We start from the raw sequence: 22,197 nt of genomic DNA on the forward strand, positions 1-22,197 counted from the left end.
ATTTTAGAAACCCTCGAATTTTAAATTAAATATTCTGAAATGTTTATTACTTTCTGTCGCTACATTCATCGAATATATATATATATATATATATATATATATATATGTGTAATATATATATATATATATATATATATATATATATATATATATATATATATAATATATATATATATATATATATATATATATATATATATATTATTGCAGCTGGAGAAGTACGTAAAGTCCTGAGCTTCAAACTTATCTGCTTATTTTTACATAAATCTGATATACCTGAAAAAATACCCGAGTTTTGAGAATATTAAACAACTCTCAGATGGCAATATATATGACCATAGAATATCCAAAGGTCTTATGTTACTCAAAATAAAACTAGGTGATTACTTATGTGAACTCTTCAAAAACCAATATCTTACTTCGGTTCTTTGTCAGGGAATACGAGCAAAGCACTGAGAAAAAATATTGGTGATTGAAATAATACACACTTTACAAAAATAGATATATTCTATAAAAAGTTAACAGCAATTCACAAGAATTAACACAGAAAAATAAATAACTCAAAATATTAAATCTGAACTAAACCTTAGACTAAGACAAAAGAAAGACATTGGAAATTAATTTATAACAATCTTTGATTTTAATAATTAATGAAAAGAGTTAACACTTCAACACTCTAATGAACATACAATAACGAAATTTACATGTATGTAACTGTTACACTTACGTCTTTTGGTCCACGCAAGGTTACAGAACTGTTAAGCAAAAATTTTAATGCACTTCACTGTTTAACCTAAATCTCACATGGCCAGTTACAAAAATTTATGTTAAAATGTACTTACATTAACACGCTACGCTTGAATTAACATCCAAAAATTTCACCGTTTTAACAACACTATACACTATATACGTTGGATAAAAATCACTTATTCACATTTAAGAGGAAAGACATGTGGGAGCAGAGAGGGCAGGGAGACGTTGGCTCTTTCACAGGGATAGGGTGGGTCTCTTCTGCTGCTTATACATTGCTAGGGTCTATATATATTGACTTAATTCGTCTAGAAAGTTCCAGTAGATCATTCTCAAAGTGTGGGGGACATGGCTCTAGCAGCGTAAGGTTGCCAACTGTACCAACCGTGTGTCACACGATCGTACATAAATTATTTTGTATATATTATATCCCTCGCACTAAAAAGAACCAGAATAGACATGTTGGCGTGTTGCCTATGTAACATTGTCATTTTCTCGAACATGTATTTTCCTGTTGCCTTGAGGTTTTGTATATAAAGGAGAGTGTTCTTTAATGAATATACTCAGTTGATTGCATCCTGCCTTTGAGTTCACAACGCTCTCTTGGCTCGTCACATTGGTGACCCCGGAAGTCGACTCGCTCCCACCGCCTTCCACCCCCACCCACTCGCCCCTCCATCGTTGGTACTATGGCGGACTCTACGGCAGTTGGTGCTGCGGCCGCTCCATTCAAACTTTCATTGTTTGCCAGCGGAGAGGCGTTTGCTTGGTTTCAGCATGCAGAAGTCCAGTTTCGTATCAGGGGCGTGACTCGCTCAACCACCAAAGAAGATTATGTTCTCGCGGCGATACCCGAGGACACCTTCCCAGAAATATCCGTCTGGCTTTGTGAACAAGGAGACACCCCAATAGCGTATGACGCCCTCAAAACATACCTTCTGCAGCAGTACTCGCCGTCACTAGCCGCCCGCATAGCAAAGCTTTTTCAGCTCTCGCAACAACCGTTGGGGGTCCAAAGGGCTTCGCTTGCCCTCAGGGAAATGACCAGTATCGCTCGCCTTCAACCTGCCGCAGACGGCTCTCCTCGTGAGGTGAACCTACTTCGTGCCCTTTGGATACGCCGTTTACCCGGACCTATACGCGCTGCCATACCCGATGTCGATAGTTTACCCATAAAGGACTTGATGACCAAAGCCGACACCCTTATGGAAAGCCACTTCAAGACCTCCATTAACGCCTCCACCACTGACTAAGAGGATGCCTATTCAATGTCAACCGAAGCTAACATGAATGCCGTAGGACATACACGCCTACCCCGTGACGTGCCGAAGCAGCGACAAAGCCGCCCAACACCCATCAATCGCTTGCGCCCCAACGAACGACTTCTACAGCCACTTACTACCTCCCATCCGCCGCAGTTTTGCTACTACCACTTCAAATTCGGGGCAACTGCGAAGAAATGTGCCAAGGATTGTCAGTGGCCAAAAAACGTGTAAGTAGGCCATCGCTCGTGGCGGTGGCCTCCCATGTTACTAATCTTTTCTTTTTACAGGATGCAGGAACGGGCGTGCGATTTTTGGTAGACACGGGTGCTTGTCGTTCTCTTTTGCCAAGGAAACTCTTCAAGGCACGATGTAGTCTGTCTACATCTGCCGACGTCCACTTGATAGCTGCCAACGGATCTGCGATACCCACCTACGGTTACGAGAACCTCACATTATCGTTCGGAAACAGTAAATTCAATTGAAAGTTTCTCGTTGCTGACGTCACAATGCCAATCCTCGGTGCGGATTTCCTCTCTCATTTCCATCTTCTGGTCGATGTCGCCCACCGACGATTGGTCAACGCAGACTCACACTCGTCGACACCTCTTCAACCTGCCCCCTCTAACCTCGGTCTCCACATTAGCGCACCCACGGATGCCTACGCCCACCTCCTCACGTCGTACCCGGAAGTTTTCCGTCCAGAACTTCGCCAAACGCCCACAGTTCCTGCCAAACACGGTATTCATCACCATATCAAGACGACGGGACCCCCAGTCTTCGCAAAATTCAGACGTCTGGCACCGGAACGATTGGCAGCTGCCAAACAGACGTTCGCCGAAATGGAGGAAATGGGCCTTTGCCAAAAGGCCTCCAGCCCATGGTCGTCACCCTTACACATCGTTCTGAAGAAAGATGGCTCCCTACGCCCGTGCGGGGATTACAGGTGCCTGAACATGCAAACAGAACCGGATCACTACCCCTTCCCAAACATTGCCGACGTGACCTCCTACCTGCACAAAGCGAAGGTTTTCTCTACGCTCGACCTCCTGAAGGGGTATTATCAGGTGCCTATGAACCCAGAAGACATCCCCAAGACCGCCATCACCTCTCTGTTTGGTACATACACCTTCAATTACTCCTGTTTTGGCCTTCGTAATGCTGGGGCCACGTTTCAACGTCTCATGGATGGCATCTTAGGGGACCTCCCTTTCTGTGTATGTTATGTGGACGACATACTTGTGTTCTCCTCCTCAAAAGAGGAACACCTCCGTCACCTGCACATCGGGCTCGACCGCCTGCAACAAAACGGCCTTGTAGTCCGGTACGACAAGTGTACCTTTGGCGCCAACGAAGTGTCATTCTTAGGGCACCGCATCACTCCTGAAGGAGTCCATCCCCTCCCTGAGAAGGTAGCAGCCATTCAGAACTTCCCCGCGTCCTCGACCGTCAAAGCTCTGCAGGAATTCTTGGGCATGATCAACTATTATCACCGTTTTCTGCCAGCCATTGCCGCCACTCTTGCTCCCCTCTACGCCTCCCTCAAGGGCAAGTCAAAGGACCTGAAGTGGGGTCCCCTTCAAGAAGCAGCCTTCTGCAATGCAAAGAAGGCCCTATCAACTGCTGCGGCTCTCACTTTTCCTATCCCACACGCCCCTCTCCTTCTCTCCACCGATGCCAGCGACTTCGCTATTGGTGTAGTACTCGAGCAGGTGGTCAACGGCTCGCCCCGCCCATTGGCCTTCTTCAGCAGAAAACTGTCCAAGGCAGAATCGGGCTATTCTACCTTCGATCGAGAATTGCTGGCGGTGCACTTGGCTGTCCGTTACTTTCGTCATTTCTTAGAAGGTACGCCCTTCGTCATTCGCACAGACCACATGTCTCTGGTGCACGCCTTTACTCAACAGTCTGATGCCTGGTCCGCCCGGCAACGCCGACATCTCTCCGCCGTGGCTGAATACAATTGCACCGTTCAATACGTCCCTGGGAAAATGAATCCCGTTGCCGATGCCCTGTCAAGAAACACGTTGGCTGCCGTTCAACTGGGATTCGATTACAACGCCCTGGCTGAAGCCCAACGACAGGATCCAGAATATCAAGCATGTAGGACATTCTGCACGTCCCTCCGTTGGGAAGACTTCCCCCTCGACGACTCCAACACCACCCTCCTCTGCGACGTCAGTACTGGCAGACCACGACCTTGGATTCCTGCTCCCATGCGCCGACAGGTGTTTGATTTCATTCACGGCCTTTCACATCCCTCGTGCTGTTCTACTGCGCAGCTGCTGAAGGCAAAGTTCATTTGGCACGGCATTTCTAAGGATGCTAAGGATTGGGTCCACGCCTGTACTTCTTGCCAAACTTCCAAAGTACATCGACACACGGATTCAGGAGTGGGCACCTTTCCTCAACCTCAGCGTCGTTTCGCACACATTCACGTCGACGTTGTAGGCCCCCTACCCACATCACAAGGACATCGTTACCTGTTTACCGTCATCGACAGCTCCACCCATTGGCCTGAAGCCATTCCCATGGAAACTGCAACGTCCGCCTCATGTACATCTGCCTTACTCTCTGGATGGATTGCAAGATTTAGTATCCCTGAGCATATTGCTTCTGACAGAGGAACCACTTTCCCCTCTCAATTGTGGACATCATTAGTGAATCTCCTGGGCATCAACCTACATCAGACAACGGCCTACAACCCCGCTGCCAATGGAATGGTTGAACGTTTTCATCGCACCCTCAAAGCAGCTTTCATGTCCCACTGCAAGGATTCAAACTGGTTTACTCGGCTTCCCTGGGTCCTCCTGGGACTAAGGACCACTCCTAAAGATGCCCTCGATGTCTCGGTAGCTGAAATGGTGTATGGCGATCCGTTGGTCGTCCCGGCCAAATTTTTTCCTTCTACAACCTCCTCCGATGATCTCCAGCGCATGCGTCACGTCATGTGATAATTTACTCCATGCCGCCAGACTTACAAGCCCCCAGCGAAGCATCACATACCTACAGACTTGCATTCTGCAACGCACTTCTTCCTGCGCAACGACACTACCAAGCCACCGCTAATGCCCCCTTACACGGGCCCTTTCCTTGTGATCCGACGGAGTCCGAAAGCATTCCTCCTAAGCATTCGGGGCAAAGAAGACTGGGTCTCCATTGATCGTCTAAAACCTGCTTATCTACTGCCAGATGACCCGCCTACAGTTCGCCTCTCTAGAGCAGGGCGCCCTATTTAACATGTACAGTATATCATTTTTAGGGGGGGAGCCATGTACAAACCGTGTGTCACACGCTCGTACATAAATTATTTTGTATATATTATGCTTGTATCTGCGCTCTTCCCTCGCACTAAAAAGAACCAGAATAGACATGTTGATGTGTCGCCTATGTAACATTGTCATTTTCTCGAACATGTATCTTCCTGTTGCCTTGAGGTTTTGTATATAAAGGAGAGTGTTCTTTAATAAATATACTCAGTTGATTGCATCCTGCCTTTGAGTTCACAACCCTCTCTCGGCGCGTCACACAACTTAGTAATTTGAAGAAAGGGTACTAACCTTGCTTGCGAGGCAACTCTCTCCCAGCTAACTCCACCCACCTACCTCTCGTAACAATAAAAAAAGAGTAAATGTAATTCGAGAATTTTCATGCACTTTCTAACCATGAGGAAACATAAAAATGACGTAATCTCTTGTGCTCTCACCTCGTGTGTGTCATACAGCATACTTAAACGAGATTACATAAGAATTCGTAACTAAACTTCATGAAATAGAAAGTTCTTAAGAATAACGTAAATTTACATATACTGAATTAAATGAAAATACAACTACATGAATGAGGAAGTCTTATGTAATTTATATACATGTACTTGAGCCTACGAGAGTGGAAATCCCATTACGAGCTACCTATACATCTCTTAAATAAAAAAAAGAAATACATAAATAAAATATTTACCTTCGTAAGAATATGTATATTTATATATATAATTATATATATATATATATATATATATATATATATATATATATATATATATATATATATATATATATATATATATGTATGGATCCCGTGTCTGGGATCCCGTGTCTGAGCACCCAAAATATATTATAGGATTATAAGTCGCAAAGTCTAGGCATTAAAAAATATGCTAAACATATATTATATATACTACCACGGGCAAGTCAATTAACCTCTCGGATTTCCAAATTACCTTGTTTGTTTTTACAATAAAACTGCTACACTTTAAAACATTAATACACGAATTCTGAGAGCGTTAAATAACTCCCAGACAGCAATATATAAAACACTGAATATCCAAAGGTCTCTTAAGCGCACTCAAATCTAAACTGGGTAATCACCTTTAAGTATCATTAACACTTATCTAGCTCTCACTGTGGTTCTTAACAGGAATCGAGAGAAAACTAATCTTATATAGTGATGTTGGAATAATGCACTCGTTACAAAAATAAATATATTCTATGTAAATTACAACACTTTGAAAAGAATTAACATAACAAAAAATAAGTCAACTGGAAATATCAATTTAAAATGTGACGACCTGAACTCATATAAGAACTTAACTTGAACTATTATATCTGTATAAACCTTAATCTAAGAAAAGAAGTAATGCAATGAAAATAATACAAATGCTTGGAATAATTTTGAAATTATATAATGTTTAATTGTGACTAAATGAATAATATTTAAACAGTTCACTTTACAAACCTATCCTGCCTACAGGGCCGTTTAAAAAAAAAAATGTTATACAATGCCAACAGTCACCCTAATACAATGAATTTAAAATTCAGCTTTTAGTCTCGCGTGACACACAATTTGCTATGGGCACAGATTCACTGAGGTGACACACTAGAACCCACTTAACACTTCCGATAATGCAGTAGGTTTCGTGAGAGAGAGAGAGAGAGAGAGAGAGAGAGAGAGAGAGAGAGAGAGAGAGAGAGAGAGAGAGAGCTGCGGTTCTAACTCAATCTCTATGTCTGTCTGTCTCTCTCTAACCCATCCTTGGGTCACCTATATATCAAATTCTGGCTAAGTCCTGAAGCCTCCAATATTATTTGGGAAGCGTAGCCTCTGCCTAAAGGTGTCAGAGTTTCCAACTAGTTAAAAATGCCAAGAGGCATATCAGAGAGAGTTTCAGGCAACTCTCAGATACACACCAACGCACCCGCGAGACAACTCTCCCAGCTAGCTCCGCCTATTCATTGCCCCCCCCCCCCCCCCAAAAAAAAAAAAAAATATCTCGCCGGGCATCTCGAAAGTTCGGAACATGTGGAAAAGAATATTCCAAATCACATGTCTCTGGAGATTCTCTCTCTAACATGAGGCATCACATCCTAAAACAGAAGAACAATACCTAAGCCCTTGTTCCTATCTCGCATGAATTCTATAAAACTTTCAAGTAGACTACGTAAGACTTCATAGCAAACATACGTGAAAATAAAAGTTAATTATTTGAAAATAATACGCGAATTACATATTTTACCTTGAATAAAGAATATAAATGGAATTCACGACGAAAGTCGTACTTAATTTTTATAAAATACTTATATCTACATGAGAGAGGCTCATTTTACGGGCTAGGTATCATCTCTTCAATGCACAAATGAAAACATATAAATAAATATAAATAAAATTATTAATATACTACGATATTTACCCTACACTAGACCAACTTCGTAAGAATAGTATATATATATATATATATATATATATATATATATATATATATATATATATATCTTTGCATAAATTTATATATGCATATTTATGCATTAGCGTTTATAAAAGTGATTTTATATAACTGCCGTCTTTTTAAAATCTTTGGAGTGTATTTTCTAATTTAAGATTCTTGAATTTAAAGTAAAAAATCCATTCAACATCATAATGAAAAGATGATCCTTAAACACGAATTTTACGAAAAGTTACGTGTAATTTAAATGATGAATCAGGAATCAGGTTGTATAGAAGGGTTTGACAAATCTTGTTTACATTAACTCACAAAAAAAAAAAAAATGCTTCGGCGCTTTGTTTCAATGTTCTAATGTTCACTATTGCTTTTTTAATTGTAGTAAATGGAATTTCATCATAGATATCACTATTGTAGTCAATGATTTAGGTATTTATAGTACCTTGGGATAAATCAATTAATTTCCATTCTAATTAGTGTAGGAATATTTAAAAAAAAAAAAAAAGCCGAACGTTTGACTAATTTATATTTTTGGATAAAGCCTGTGAAGGAAGAGTCAGCTTAATTTATACGAAATTAGTTAGACAATTTCAATAGAAATTTGCACGCTCATTGGAACTGATACCTCACGCTGTAGATTAGTATTGATTTATTAAGTGAAAAAATACTGATAAAAACACATACTGTGGTATCATTATCAAATTTTAATTCTATTATTTTATCCATTTATTTAATTGGAAGCTTCAATAAGCATTTTTTCAACTTTATCGCTGTCGTTCTTGTTGTTTTTAGATTGTGTGGCAGTTTCAGCAAGGAAACGTGAGAGTATAGTATCCTCTCCAAGTAGGATGAATAAGTTACTGCAGTGACCCTTTACCCTTTTCTAATGTTAAGAGAGATAAGATTTCTTGTAGATCAATTGCTGTATTTGTGTTTTTCGAGAAAGCAGTCTTTCACCAAAAATAATATATTCTAATCTTTTAAACTCATTTTACACAAGGCATGCAGGTTCAAGTATCGAGTGAATTAGTGTTTATTAGAATTAAGATTTATTAATTTTTCCCCAGTCTACAAGACTCAATCATTCGTTAAATTTGATTATGTATGTTTTGTCTTTTCATTTTTCTTTACTGTTGATAATTTTATATTACGTATGCCTTAAAAAATATTTATGGAACGCTACAGTTTCTTTAGATTTGAATCTTTACTTGCATTTAATTATTTATCTATAGTGTATATTCCTTTATCGTTCCCGACGAGACTTAGTAAGGTTCTGGGTAAACCTGGATTTTTCCTACACAGCTTAACGAAACCCCAATGAATTATACATGCAACATAGAATTGGCCATTGCAAAGACCAGATGGTGTAATTTTAGTTCCTATCAGTTATGCCACCCGGCGACCGTTAAATCACAGTTTTGTGGATTATTTTGATTGCCGGGTTTGCGAAGCCTGTCTAACGTTGCGTGACGGACTAGAGGATTTCTAGCTGAAGAGTAGCAGAGCTTTATTATGCAGGTCTGTAGCTATTCCGACTGATGTTTAAAGTCATTCTTCTACTCTATTTAATAATGTTTGTGGTTGTTACGCTTCCTCCTGCTGAAGCTTAACTATCTCCAAGTGTTATCGAGATTGAAGTCTTTTTTACTTATATTTATGAATATTGGTCATGATTTAAGAAATTCAATAGTTATTATTTTTGGCTACATTTTTTCCCATTTTCCCAGAAATATTACAGTTATGTGTAGAGGCTCTGTCTCCCTAACCCTTTTCAGTATCTCCCCGATGGGTTCATTTCAAATTGAGATGATACACAGCTCTGATGACAACGAAGATTGTAAAATAACTTGATAGACTTTTTTTTTTTTTTTTTTTTTTTCTTGGCCTCTTGTATTTCAACTACATTACTTGCTAGCCCATGTCTCTGGCAAAGCTGACTTAAAGCGTTTGTTGATGGCGTCTTCCCATCTTTGTTCTTGCAATGACGCAAGTCGTGCAATCTCTTTATTTATCTATTGGCAAAAGAAAAACGCCATTCCCAAGAGACGAATCTTCTCTTTGTGGTTGCAAACTATCTCCATTTCAGTGGATAATCTATTTGCAACAATGAGAATAGTACCAAGTTTCCTCCTCCAGTGAGCGTAGAGTCAAATCTATTAAAAAGAATGTATGTCAATAGGTTAGAGATTACTTCTAGTAACGACTTGCTCTTATTATGCATAAGACGAAAAACTAGACTGTTTTCGGCCATTCTCGATTTTAGGACATCGGACTTCTCTCCTTTGTTTATTTTGTACCAATCGTAAGCGATACCAAGTTCGAAATTGTCATGCTCCTCTGACTGCTTTTTTATGCATTTTCCAAAATAATCATTGATGACTTTTGACTTGACATCCTGTAAAAGTATGCGATTTTCTGTGATAATCATGAATAATTTAAAGATTTAATGTAATTAGATCATACTTGATTGAAATGGATATATTTCTGAATATTTTTTTTGTTTGACATATAAACATAAATGCCTCTCCTTTCACGAATCCAATACTTTCCTCGTATACTTAGATTTTTTTTACAAGTCCTCAGGGGTCGTCAACTCGTAGCCAATGGCAAGTATCCTAAATAACTAGTTGGTATTTATAAATAACTCGTCACAACTCGCAGGCATTCTTAAGGATCCGTATAAGAGGACGCATTTTTTTTTTTTTTTTACATGTCAAAAGTCTTATTACTATTGTCCACGGACTGATTTTTCCTCAAGTAAATTGTAGCAGTCTGTAAGTACCGTGAAAACACTCGCAACAACAGGTAACCAGCATTGGTCGGTCGCATTCTCGGTTTGATGAAGGTTTGGATATCAGAGAAACTTCCTTATAAGCCAACACTACCATAAAAAACTTGCAGCCAGCATCCACTATACTACAACCAATATCACCATACAGTAGATTATTATTATTATTATTATTATTATTATTATTATTATTATTATTATTAGCTAAGCTACAAACCTAGTTTGAAAAGCAGGATGCTATAAACCCAAGAGCTCCAACAGGTAAAAATAGCCCAGCGAGGAAATGAATTAAAGAAATAAATAAACTACATGATAAATATTGAACAATATAAAATATTTTAAGAACAGTAACAACATTAAAATAAATTTTTCATATTTAAACTATAAAAACCTCGAAAAACAAAATAAAGAGGAATAGAAATGAAATAGAATAGTGTGCCCAAGTGTACCCTCAAGCAAGAAAACTCTACCTTAAGACATTGGAAGACCATGTTACAGAGGCTATTGCACTACCCAAGACCTGAGACCAATGATTTGATTTTGAAGTGCCCGTCTCCTTTAAGAGCTGCTTAATATTGCTAAAAGAGTCTCTTCTACCCTTACCAAGAGGGAAGTGGCCACTGAACAATTACTGTACATTGCGGTAGTTAACCCCTTGGGTGAAGAAAAATAGTTTGGTAATCTCAGTGTTGTTAGGTGTATGAGGAAAGAGGAGAATGTGGAAAGAATAGGCCAAACGATTCCTGGAATGTGTAGGCTAATAAAAAATGAGCAGTAACCAAAGATATGGATCCAATGTACAGGTAGTACTGTCTGGCCAGTCAAAGGACCTAATAACTGTAGCAGTATCTTGCTTTTCCAACTAGGGTTATAGCGTAGCTTCTAATAATAACAATAACAATAACAATAACAATAACAATAATAACATGCAAGTAAATGCAAGACCAACATGACATATAAAAACTTTGAAATAATTGCTCAAGCGCCAAATAACTCCTCTCTACTAGGATTAGAGTCGTTAATGATTAAAGAAAAGGCTCCTAAACTAAACAGCCAATTATCCTCTGTCCCCCTCCACATTGCTCAAGCCGGCAAATTTAGAATTTTCTTCCTGAATGCTGTCCTTCAGATAGTCACTCAGTTCTCTAGTCTGTTCCAGACAGGTTGGTCTCCTTAGGCAATTTTAATTTTTATATATTTAATTTTAAGATACTTTTCTCTTAGTTAATTTTATTTTATCTCCAGATTTTACTTGTAACTGTGTTTATAATTTCAATTTTAATTTTGACTGTCTTTTTTTTTTTTTTTTTTTTTGTATTTCATATATTTTTACTGAGTTTTGCTTATAATGTTTTATATGTCCATTTTATCCTTGATAATGGGATGAGTCCCGAAACGTCGGCACCAATAAACTGAAAGATGTCCAGACTCTTCGTCCTCCTTTTTATTTTATCTTTGAAGCTCGTCAGGAGCAACGACCTACCTCTATATATATATATATATATATATATATATATATATATATATATATATATATATATATATAAATATATGAATATATATAGGTATATATATATATTTATATGTATATAAATATATATATATATATATATATATATATATATATATATATATATATATATATATATATGGATAAATATCAACACAACATCGTGTTCAAATAGAAATAAATTTCTACCTCATACTTGGGATCGAACGCTAGCCCCTTCTAGTGAAAGGCCAGGTCGAAACCAACCATGTCACGAGAGACCATAAAAGAAATTGGAACCTGACGCTACCTAGCTGTCCGAGGATTTACCTGGCGAGACATCAGTCTCTTACCAGCGAGTTTTACCCAATTTCCCGGCCCACCACATGACACAATTGGTAGTAATTCATTCAAATTACCCCTAATGAGTCAATATGGATAAATATCAACACAACATCGTGTTCAAATAGAAATAAATTTCTACCTCATACTTGGGATCGAACGCTAGCCCCTTCTAATGAAAGGCCAGGTCGAAACCAACCATGTCACGAGAGACCATAAAAGAAATTGGAACCTGACGCTACCTAGCTGTCCGAGGATTTACCTGGCGAGATATCAGTCTCTTACCAACGAGTTTTACCCAATTTCCCGGCCCACCACGTGACACAATTGGTAGTAATTCATTCAAATTACCCCTAATGAGTCAATATGGATAAATATCAACACAACATCGTGTTCAAATAGAAATAAATTTCTACCTCATACTTGGGATCGAACGCTAGCCCCTTCTAATGAAAGGCCAGGTCGAAACCAACCATGTCACGAGAGACCATAAAAGAAATTGGAACCTGACGCTACCTAGCTGTCCGAGGATTCACCTGGCGAGACATCAGTCTCTTACCAGCGAGTTTTACCCAATTTCCCGGCCCACCACGTGACACAATTGGTAGTAATTCATTCAAATTACCCCTAATGAGTCAATATGGATAAATATCAACACAACATCGTGTTCAAATAGAAATAAATTTCTACCTCATACTTGGGATCGAATGCTAGCCCCTTCTAATGAAAGGCCAGGTCGAAACCAACCATGTCACGAGAGACCATAAAAGAAATTGGAACCTGACGCTACCTAGCTGTCCGAGGATTTACCTTGCGAGACATCAGTCTCTTACCAGCGAGTTTTACCCAATTTCCCGGCCCACCACGTGACACAATTGGTAGTAATTCATTCAAATTACCCCTAATGAGTCAATATGGATAAATATCAACACAACATCGTGTTCAAATAGAAATAAATTTCTACCTCATACTTGGGATCGAACGCTAGCCCCTTCTAATGAAAGGCCAGGTCGAAACCAACCATGTCACGAGAGACCATAAAAGAAATTGGAACCTGACGCTACTTAGCTGTCCGAGGATCTACCTGGCGAGACATCAGTCTCTTACCAGCGAGTTTTACCCAATTTCCCGGCCCTCGTGACATGGTTGGTTTCGACCTGGCCTTTCATTAGAAGGGGCTAGCGTTCGATCCCAAGTATGAGGTAGAAATTTATTTATATATATATATATATATATATATATATATATGTGTGTGTGTAAATATATATATATATATATATATATATATATATATATATATATATATATATATATACACATACATACATACATACATACATACATAAACAACTCCGGTAAACAGGTAAAGACGCCGGCAACCATGCATCTTACACGGCAAGTTCCTGGTATGACGTCACGGCTGGCTGACTAAATTTGGCTGCGGGGCGCAAACTTTAAGGACTTGCTGCTGGCGCATGGGGCTGCTGAGACCGCGAGCAATTGGTGGGTCTTGAATCTCACACCAAACTTGACATTTTGACATATGATAAAACCTGAGTGCTGAAATTACCGGAAGGCGCCTTTAAAGTTTACTTTTAGGGCTGTGTATTTTAACAACAGCCAAAACAGTTTACTTTCTTTGTACATGCTCCTAGAAACTATTAAAACATCTTCATAACATTTTAAATCCCCGGGAAAGAATATAAAGGCTTTCAATATAATGATCAAATAAATGGTGATTGAAACCTTTTTTTTTCTTGTCAGTGATTGTATTTGTTGCCTTTGCTGATTTGATTACTAGTAAGGGTTCTCCTTAACTTTATCAGCCCATGTCATTTTTTCATTTTCGGGCCATCAGTGTTTGAAGTGTTAACTTGATTGATTCATATTCTTCGCTTGATTATCCACCTTCTCGGTAAGATCATTTATTTTTGGGCCGTTGTGTAGGTGGAATTTGTAGCGTCCGCAGTAAGCGCAGCGAGATGATTTCCCAATATAAGGAGGTCTATCTTCTGCAGTTATTTTTAAATTTTTGACATATTCATCGTGGGTATTTTGGCTTCATATACACACACAGGGTGAAATCATTTAGATTTTACCAAATCTTCATCACTGATGTTGGCATCTATACAAACACTCTTCTTGTGGTAGTACCTCTTACAAAATTCACATCTCGTCCACTTTTTTTCCTTTTTCTCGGAAGATCCACACAAAAGGCAACTATCCGCCATGATGTAGTTTTACTTTTTTCTTGAGTTCCTCCACGAGAATAACTACTGTTTTCAAAGATTTCCTCAACAAAATTAGCATTACTAATTTTACAACTACATTTATTATCAATTCTGTATTTTGACATTTTTATTGCGGTTGACTACGGTTAATGGATCTTTGGTAACAGTTGTCAAATAATAGAGTGAATGTTCTGTAGTTACCTGATCAGAATGATGACGACTTTGATTCGACAGAGATTGTGGTGAAATCTTACCATTACTAAAAGAGTCACCGATGTTGACACGATTTGTACCAGAGAAACCTTTCTCTTAAAGTGAGGATAAGGGGTAGATCGACAATAATAACTCTGTTATATGTATTGCGAAAGTCATAATATTTTTTTTTCTAAATTTAACGGCGTGAAAGTCAAAACGACATCAAAATGTTATACATACTGTAAATAAACAACAATGTCTCAAGGTAGAAAGGGATTCGTGGGAATAGCCAAGCACTTCTGATTGAACAAACTCAAACATGAATGTTGAGCTGGGAGTATTTTGAATGTGTTTGAGTTCTTTATTTAACAGCGTTACATGATACCTTACTTGCCAATCCGGATTATGTCATCTAAAATTCTTGTTGTATTTGGTTATCAACGTTATTTCTTCAGGTTTCATTGTGAAGATCATTTCAAGCTCATATTTATTCAATAATTCACGAAGTTTCACAAGTTGTGTTCTTCATACTTGCGTTTTGGAAGGACATGTCTTTGGGGAGTGTTTAAGTGACTTATCCTCATTGGTTTACCAGGCGGGAAAAAGTTCCCTTTGTATATCTGTTTTCAGTTTGTGACCTTAGGGTTTGCTATATTTTTTTTTTATGCTCACAATAGATATATATTTAAAAACTAATTTGAAGGACCTTGCCATTAATGTAACGTCACCTGAAAGTGTATTTGCGGGAGATTCCTTATTTGGCTCTACTTATGCACAGTACTATTTAAGCTATGTAAGATATATAGAAGACAACTTTCGTGTAAGTGTTCGTGCCTGTATTTGTACATCGTAACTTTGTTCTTTATGAGAGAGAGAGAGAGAGAGAGAGAGAGAGAGAGAGAGAGAGAGAGAGAGAGAGAGAGAGAGAGTTGGTGGATTGAGTGATTGTTGAATACCACCATTGAAAATTATTGAGAGGTTTTTAAATAAATAAATTTTTTCGTAACCAAGCGAAACTGGTGTAGCTCAGCTCAACCAAAATCGCTTGACCTTATATGGACGCTGTGTGACCGAGGCTGGATCCCTACCACACTTGGAGCCCACCCACAAAACCCTATTCCTCCTCTGCCTCTCCACCTCAATCTTGTTCATTGGCTTCTTCCCCCTTCCCTCCATCCTGTTGCCACTCCCATTCAACACTTGATATTTGCAGTCTCTGGTGATCACCAGTGAAAGTGAAGACCCTGTAGAAAGGCGGCAATACCTTTTTGTTAATTCATTCACTCTTTGTTAACACATGCTCACACACACATATATGTATATACATATATAAATGTATATATATATATATATATATATATATATATATATATATATATATATATATATATGTATATATATATGTATATATATATATACATATATATATATATATATATATATATATATATATATATATATATATATATATATATATATATATATACATATATATATATATATATATATATATATATATATATATATATATATGTATATATATAGTATATATACATGTATATATATACTATATATATATATATATATATATATATATATATATATATATATATATATTTCACAGAGAAGGGGGCTATGCTTGGGCCCTAATCCCATAAAAAAATTTGATAGACGTCGAGATTAATAAGTTACTTTGGAGATAGTGAAAAGGGAAAATGAAGGATGACGTTACAGGGATGGCGACGAAACACTTCTATTGAATATGTATCACCTACAAGTTACACTTAATAAGAACTGTGCATTAGATTGGTGATCGCTCTGGAAATCTATGTATTCATACTCCCGATCATTCATTTTGCTAGTTATATTGCTTCAAAAAGACAAACATCTGTACGTTTTTAAATTAACCTTGATATATTTCTTATACGGAGTAGAGTGAATGCTCGAGTAAATGTTGCTGCCTGACCTCCTTATACAGTAAATTGAAATTAAGATAAAGGAGACGGAATATTAATTAAACCATTGCAATAGCGAGAGCTAACGAAATTTTCTAAAATTAGCTTATTTCAATAGGATCAATACACACAGTCAGGTTACGCTCACAACTTATCCCGATAAAAAATGCCGACTAGCAGCGCTTTTGACTTGTTTGAAAGGATCCCGGATACGAAAATCTACGTCATTAGAAGCTCTTACTAATTCAAAAACACTTTTTAAGTATTTGTTCCAGTTTAGCACTTGAGAGCTAGCATAGTGTCCACTAATTTTTGTTACTTTCCTCTTCTTCTTTCTCTTGGGATAGCGACCTTGACATTTTTGGTAATAAGAGAGCAGCCGCTAATAAAACAGGTCATGTTCATTACATGTGGGCTTTCTGTCTAGGCTATTGGTGTTAGGTGATTATTAAGTCCCTTTCAAAACAATAGAAAGTTGTGAAATTATCTTTGACTGAGGTTAGTGTTGCTTTTATTACTTTATTTTACTTTCTTTAAGTTTGAATTGGTATGCTACAATCCTAAGTTCAATTTTTTATCGATGAAACTAATATTAACTTTAATCTATAACCGTCTATTATCGATTCCATTTCCAAATGAATTTTTTGGCCAATTTCGTTAACGATTGAGTTTTGTGATGATTATGAAAAATTTCAGTAATGGCGTAGTAAACTAAACATATTGTCATATCGTTTACTTGATCGGTGTTTGTTTTATATTTGCTTATATTGCAATAGCCAAAGCTCATGTTGAAATTTGTCGCGATCTTTTAAGAAATTAAACTACGAGACCTGCTATAGTGTCATTTCTATTCTACTATTTATGCATTATCTAGAAAATAACTATTCTTGTATATGATGCTATAACTGGGATTTTTATATTGTCAATTTCAGTAAATTATACTTTTATTAAACATTTCTCTCAGGATGGTGATTATTAAATGAAGTTATTTTTTCTAAAATTTGAAGTGATATTTCGTGCTATCTCGTTATTCGATATTCTTTTAAATGTTTTTGATACCAGGGGAAAAGGAAGTTTGTATTTTTGTTTTGGAATAATATTCAGTGTTAGGATCTGTGTATCATTGAAATCAACCAGGGAGAAGAGTGTTCTCTGTTTAAATGGCCTTCGTCTGTAAGAAAGCCAACTAAGAAGTCGGATTAAAGCTAACTGGTTTCATGATAGTGTCACATTTTGTTAAAAATTAGGCATACTTAGAGAGAGAGAGAGAGAGAGAGAGAGAGAGAGAGAGAGAGAGAGAGAGAGAGAGAGAGAGAGAGAGAGTTAAAGTTTCTTAGCAAGTTTTATTATAAAACTAGTGTACACGATCCGTCAAAAATGACGGCGGAATATTTAGATATGCACACACAAATTCAACCCTTCCCACACCTTCCTCCTTTCCTAACTATAACACGGCATTTGTGGTTTCTGAGTGTCCCTCTCGGGGTACCCCCTCGCCCCCCTACCCGAGGTACGTGGAGAGGCCGAGTAGTTTTATATATATATATATATATATATATATATATATATATATATATATATATATATATATATATATAGGCCGAGTAGTTATATATATATATATATATATATATATATATATATATATATATATATATATATGTATATATATATATATGTATATATATATATATATATATATATATATATATATATATATATATATATATATATATATATATATCCAGACACTTTCTCTTACTTATATAGGAGAGATGCAGTTTCTAGTCCATTGCATTATCTCCTCTTCTTGCGCAGCCTATCACTCTATTAATGACCCGGTACCCATTAAGGAATATGAAAATTTCACATTCATTACCAAGAATGAAATGTTTGTACAAAAAATTTTGCAAACTAGTACAAATATAGATACATGAAAATCAGGGCATCTCTTACGTAGAATGAAGTGTTTTGTATAAAACAAGAGTACATTGGTAGAACTCTACGGGAAACAAACTTATAAAATCCATTGTATTGGGAAGCCACAGTATCGTAATCTTTTTTGTTTCCAACAATTTGAAACTTCCAGTATACAAATTATTATAATTTAACTTCTACTTTCCCCACCAATATCTTATAGAAAACGATAAACAACTTTTGTAGGTGAAAGAAATGTTGAAAGTTGGTGTCATTCAGATAAAATAAAATTATTAGATGCTTACCAACAGAATGCCTCAGACGAATTAGGAAAATTTTTTTCCAGAGTCATCGAAAACACACAAGGTTGCTGCTGTGTACCTCAACTGCTGTGTACCTAAGTCAATTTGAATGTTATGCAATTAGAACCACCTAGTTTCATTCTCATGAGCTTATAGTTTGAGGGGTCGGAAAGTTGTGAAGTGGTCATCAGTACGAGCATGGGAACAGAGCTAAAGTCACTTTAGTACTATTTACTGCATATTGGGATGGTGCTTAATTTTAATGTTAAATTAATGGATCTCTCAGAGAATAAGAAGCCAAACTAAACTCCTACGTCAAGTGAAATGAAAGAGTAATTTTTCCTAGTCAGAAAAAAAAAAGTTTTGAAAGGACTGTGATACTTGTTAGGCTAAAAATTAACGAATATTTCAAAATGTTCTACCTTGCATAGTATTTATAACAACCCTAAGCACGAACTGTTGTCATTTCTTTTTTCTCCTGCTTAAAGAGCATGTTCAAAGATGTCATGGATATAAGTAATTAAGTACATAAATTCTGATTTTTTTTTTATCATAAAGATATCGTAGTGAACCAATATCTCGAGACCTTTACATGCTGATAACTTTAATTAAACAAAGTCTGTTAGTAATATGTGTTTGACGATACAGAATTAAGCGTCAAAAGAAATTATATAGTCACACTTTGTCCAGTTTCGCGTAAGAGAATGAAAACTTTAGTGAGGACCGTTGAACACTGAATGATTCATCCGTCATTAATAAATTGCATGTTTTGTAAGGTTTAGAGTGAAACACCGGCTTTTGTTTCTTATGTAATAACTTCCACCTTGGGAAAACAAATAAACACAAGTTTTTCAATTTAGTGTTTATAATGGCTGCGTGTTGAGATAAAAGGCAGTTAGTGGATAGAGGCATGACTCGATTTTCAAGTACCAATGGGCACTGCAGCACCAATTAACCAAGTGGCTCTAATTTATGAATATTATTGTACTGAGAGAGAGAGAGAGAGAGAGAGAGAGAGAGAGAGAGAGAGAGAGAGAGAGAGAGAGAGAGAGATGGGGGGTGTGGAGTGCGGGAATTAAAGCAGTGGTCGTCCTTGAAGGATCCCGCTTATATGGAAGAAGACACTTGAGACAATTGTGCTATTTTCACCTACCAACACAACGCTTTTTCCTACTTTTTATAAAGATTTTTGTTAATTTCTTGTATATGTATTTTTTTATACAAAGATGATGAATAATGATCTAAATAGCTCAGGAGAACGGGTTTTTATTTTGATAGTTTCTAGTTCCATATTATCCTCTTGACCACGCCATGATTATGTGACAAATAATGTACTGTACAGGAGTGTTTGTGTGTCTTGTTTTCCTGAATACTTATCAGGATTAAATGTCCTCTTCTGGCTATCATAAGTAAACTAATTCAAGATTAGTTATTGTGGGTGTACAGTTCTACATTGAGTAGATTGTTAATATTAACTCCCGTACTATATGATGCATGGTAACTCATAAAGCGCTTATGGTATTTTGAATATTAAATTATATTGTAGCCAAATGTATTTAAATGTCACTAAACTTGGGTTCTCTGTGAGGCGATTGAAAGGTCTTGTTTTTTCGTGTTTGGTAAGTATATAATTTTTGTTTTGATTGAGCTATGTTTAATAAAACACGAAAAATTACCTCAGATTTTTTAATAGATAAGGGAAAATAAAGATATCTAGAGAAACGCGAAAAATTATGCTTTCATTGTGTAAGAAACCCTAAGGCTAAATTTTTAGTCCATTAAAACAGTGCAGAAAATATATTGTGAAAGATAAATTGAAGAGGCTCTCTCTCTCTCTCTCTCTCTCTCTCTCTCTCTCTCTCTCTCTCTCTCTCTGTGGGCAGAGCAACTTATATAGCCCGGGTGATTTTGTTGATGACACGACTAAACAGTATATGACAGATGGGGTTCAGTATAATGCCACAATTCATTAGGCGGTTCATTTGATCATTTGGAGTAGTTTCGCACTATCTCAGTTATTACTAGGGAAGTTGTGATTAATAGATATTATATTGGTGCGGATTCATGTTATCAAGAAGCTGAATTATATGTTGGCATTCCGCTTAACATGTGTAAACATGCTCAAACACCCGTAAACATTTGAGAAACCTTTTGTTACATCAGAAACATACCGTATGTGAAACGCATCTCCATTTCCATAGAATTATTGCAGCTGATGTGCTCATGTATCCCATCTTATTAGCATGTGTGTCTTTTATTTTTGAGTAAAGATACCGCTGTATGGTGCTATCTCACCTAATTCATTTCATAGGAGTCTCGCCGACCCAAATGGCTAAAATGATCTTTTGGATGCTCCTAGGTTAATCAGGAAAGCCATACTTATTATCAATTCTCTTTAGAGAGGTACCATTATGCGATCATATTCCAGCTTTACATTAGATCTACGTTTTTATAACTGACACATCTTTTGTTCCCAGTTTTGTGACTTATGCAAACGGAAGGGACATCATGTAGCCTCTGTTTAGTGGAATTTCCTGGTCCCTTTTTGTGCCCCATTCTTGAAGGGAAGGAAGCAGAGAGGAATGTGTATTGCCGCTGTCTATGTGTGAATGGGTTTCCTGCATGTCATATACAAAACCGTACTTGATAGTAGGGATTTTTTTGCAAAATTTGATAAGTTCGTCCGAAAGTTGCCGTGGTGTTTTGTCACGCAAATTTCGTTTTGTCATCTCTGCACAAGAATGTTAGACAATGGCAGTTGCTCAGCTGAAGCTACTAAATTCATACTTCTGACAGAATGCAGTTAACCCATGTAACCTGATAAAACTATATTGTTGTGTTTGCTTTCTTTCCTCTGTGTGGAACGATATTCTTTGTTGTTTCCTAGCATTTAAGCTAATTACACAGGCGAGGGAACGATAAGGTTTAACGTAAAAATCCCAATGAACAACATAATCATTGTTTTTATTTTGGTAATAGTCTTTTCATGTACAGGAAATGTTCAATCATATACGCATACACACATATACTCGGGCTCACCATTTTTACCTTATTTTTATTCGTTTTTTTTTTCTTTAAGTTTTTATTGTTTACAAATGAAAGATCTGTTTTAATGTTGTTACTGTTTTTAACATATTTTTTTTTCAATTGTTGATTACTTCTCTTGTAGTTTGTTTATTTGCTAGTATCCATTCCTCACTAGGCTACTTTTCCCTGTTGGAGCCCTTGGGGTTATAGCATCCTGCTTTTCCAA

The sequence above is a fragment of the Palaemon carinicauda genome, chromosome 15 (assembly GCF_036898095.1).
Source record: "Palaemon carinicauda isolate YSFRI2023 chromosome 15, ASM3689809v2, whole genome shotgun sequence".
NCBI classification, from domain to species: Eukaryota; Metazoa; Arthropoda; class Malacostraca; order Decapoda; family Palaemonidae; genus Palaemon; species Palaemon carinicauda.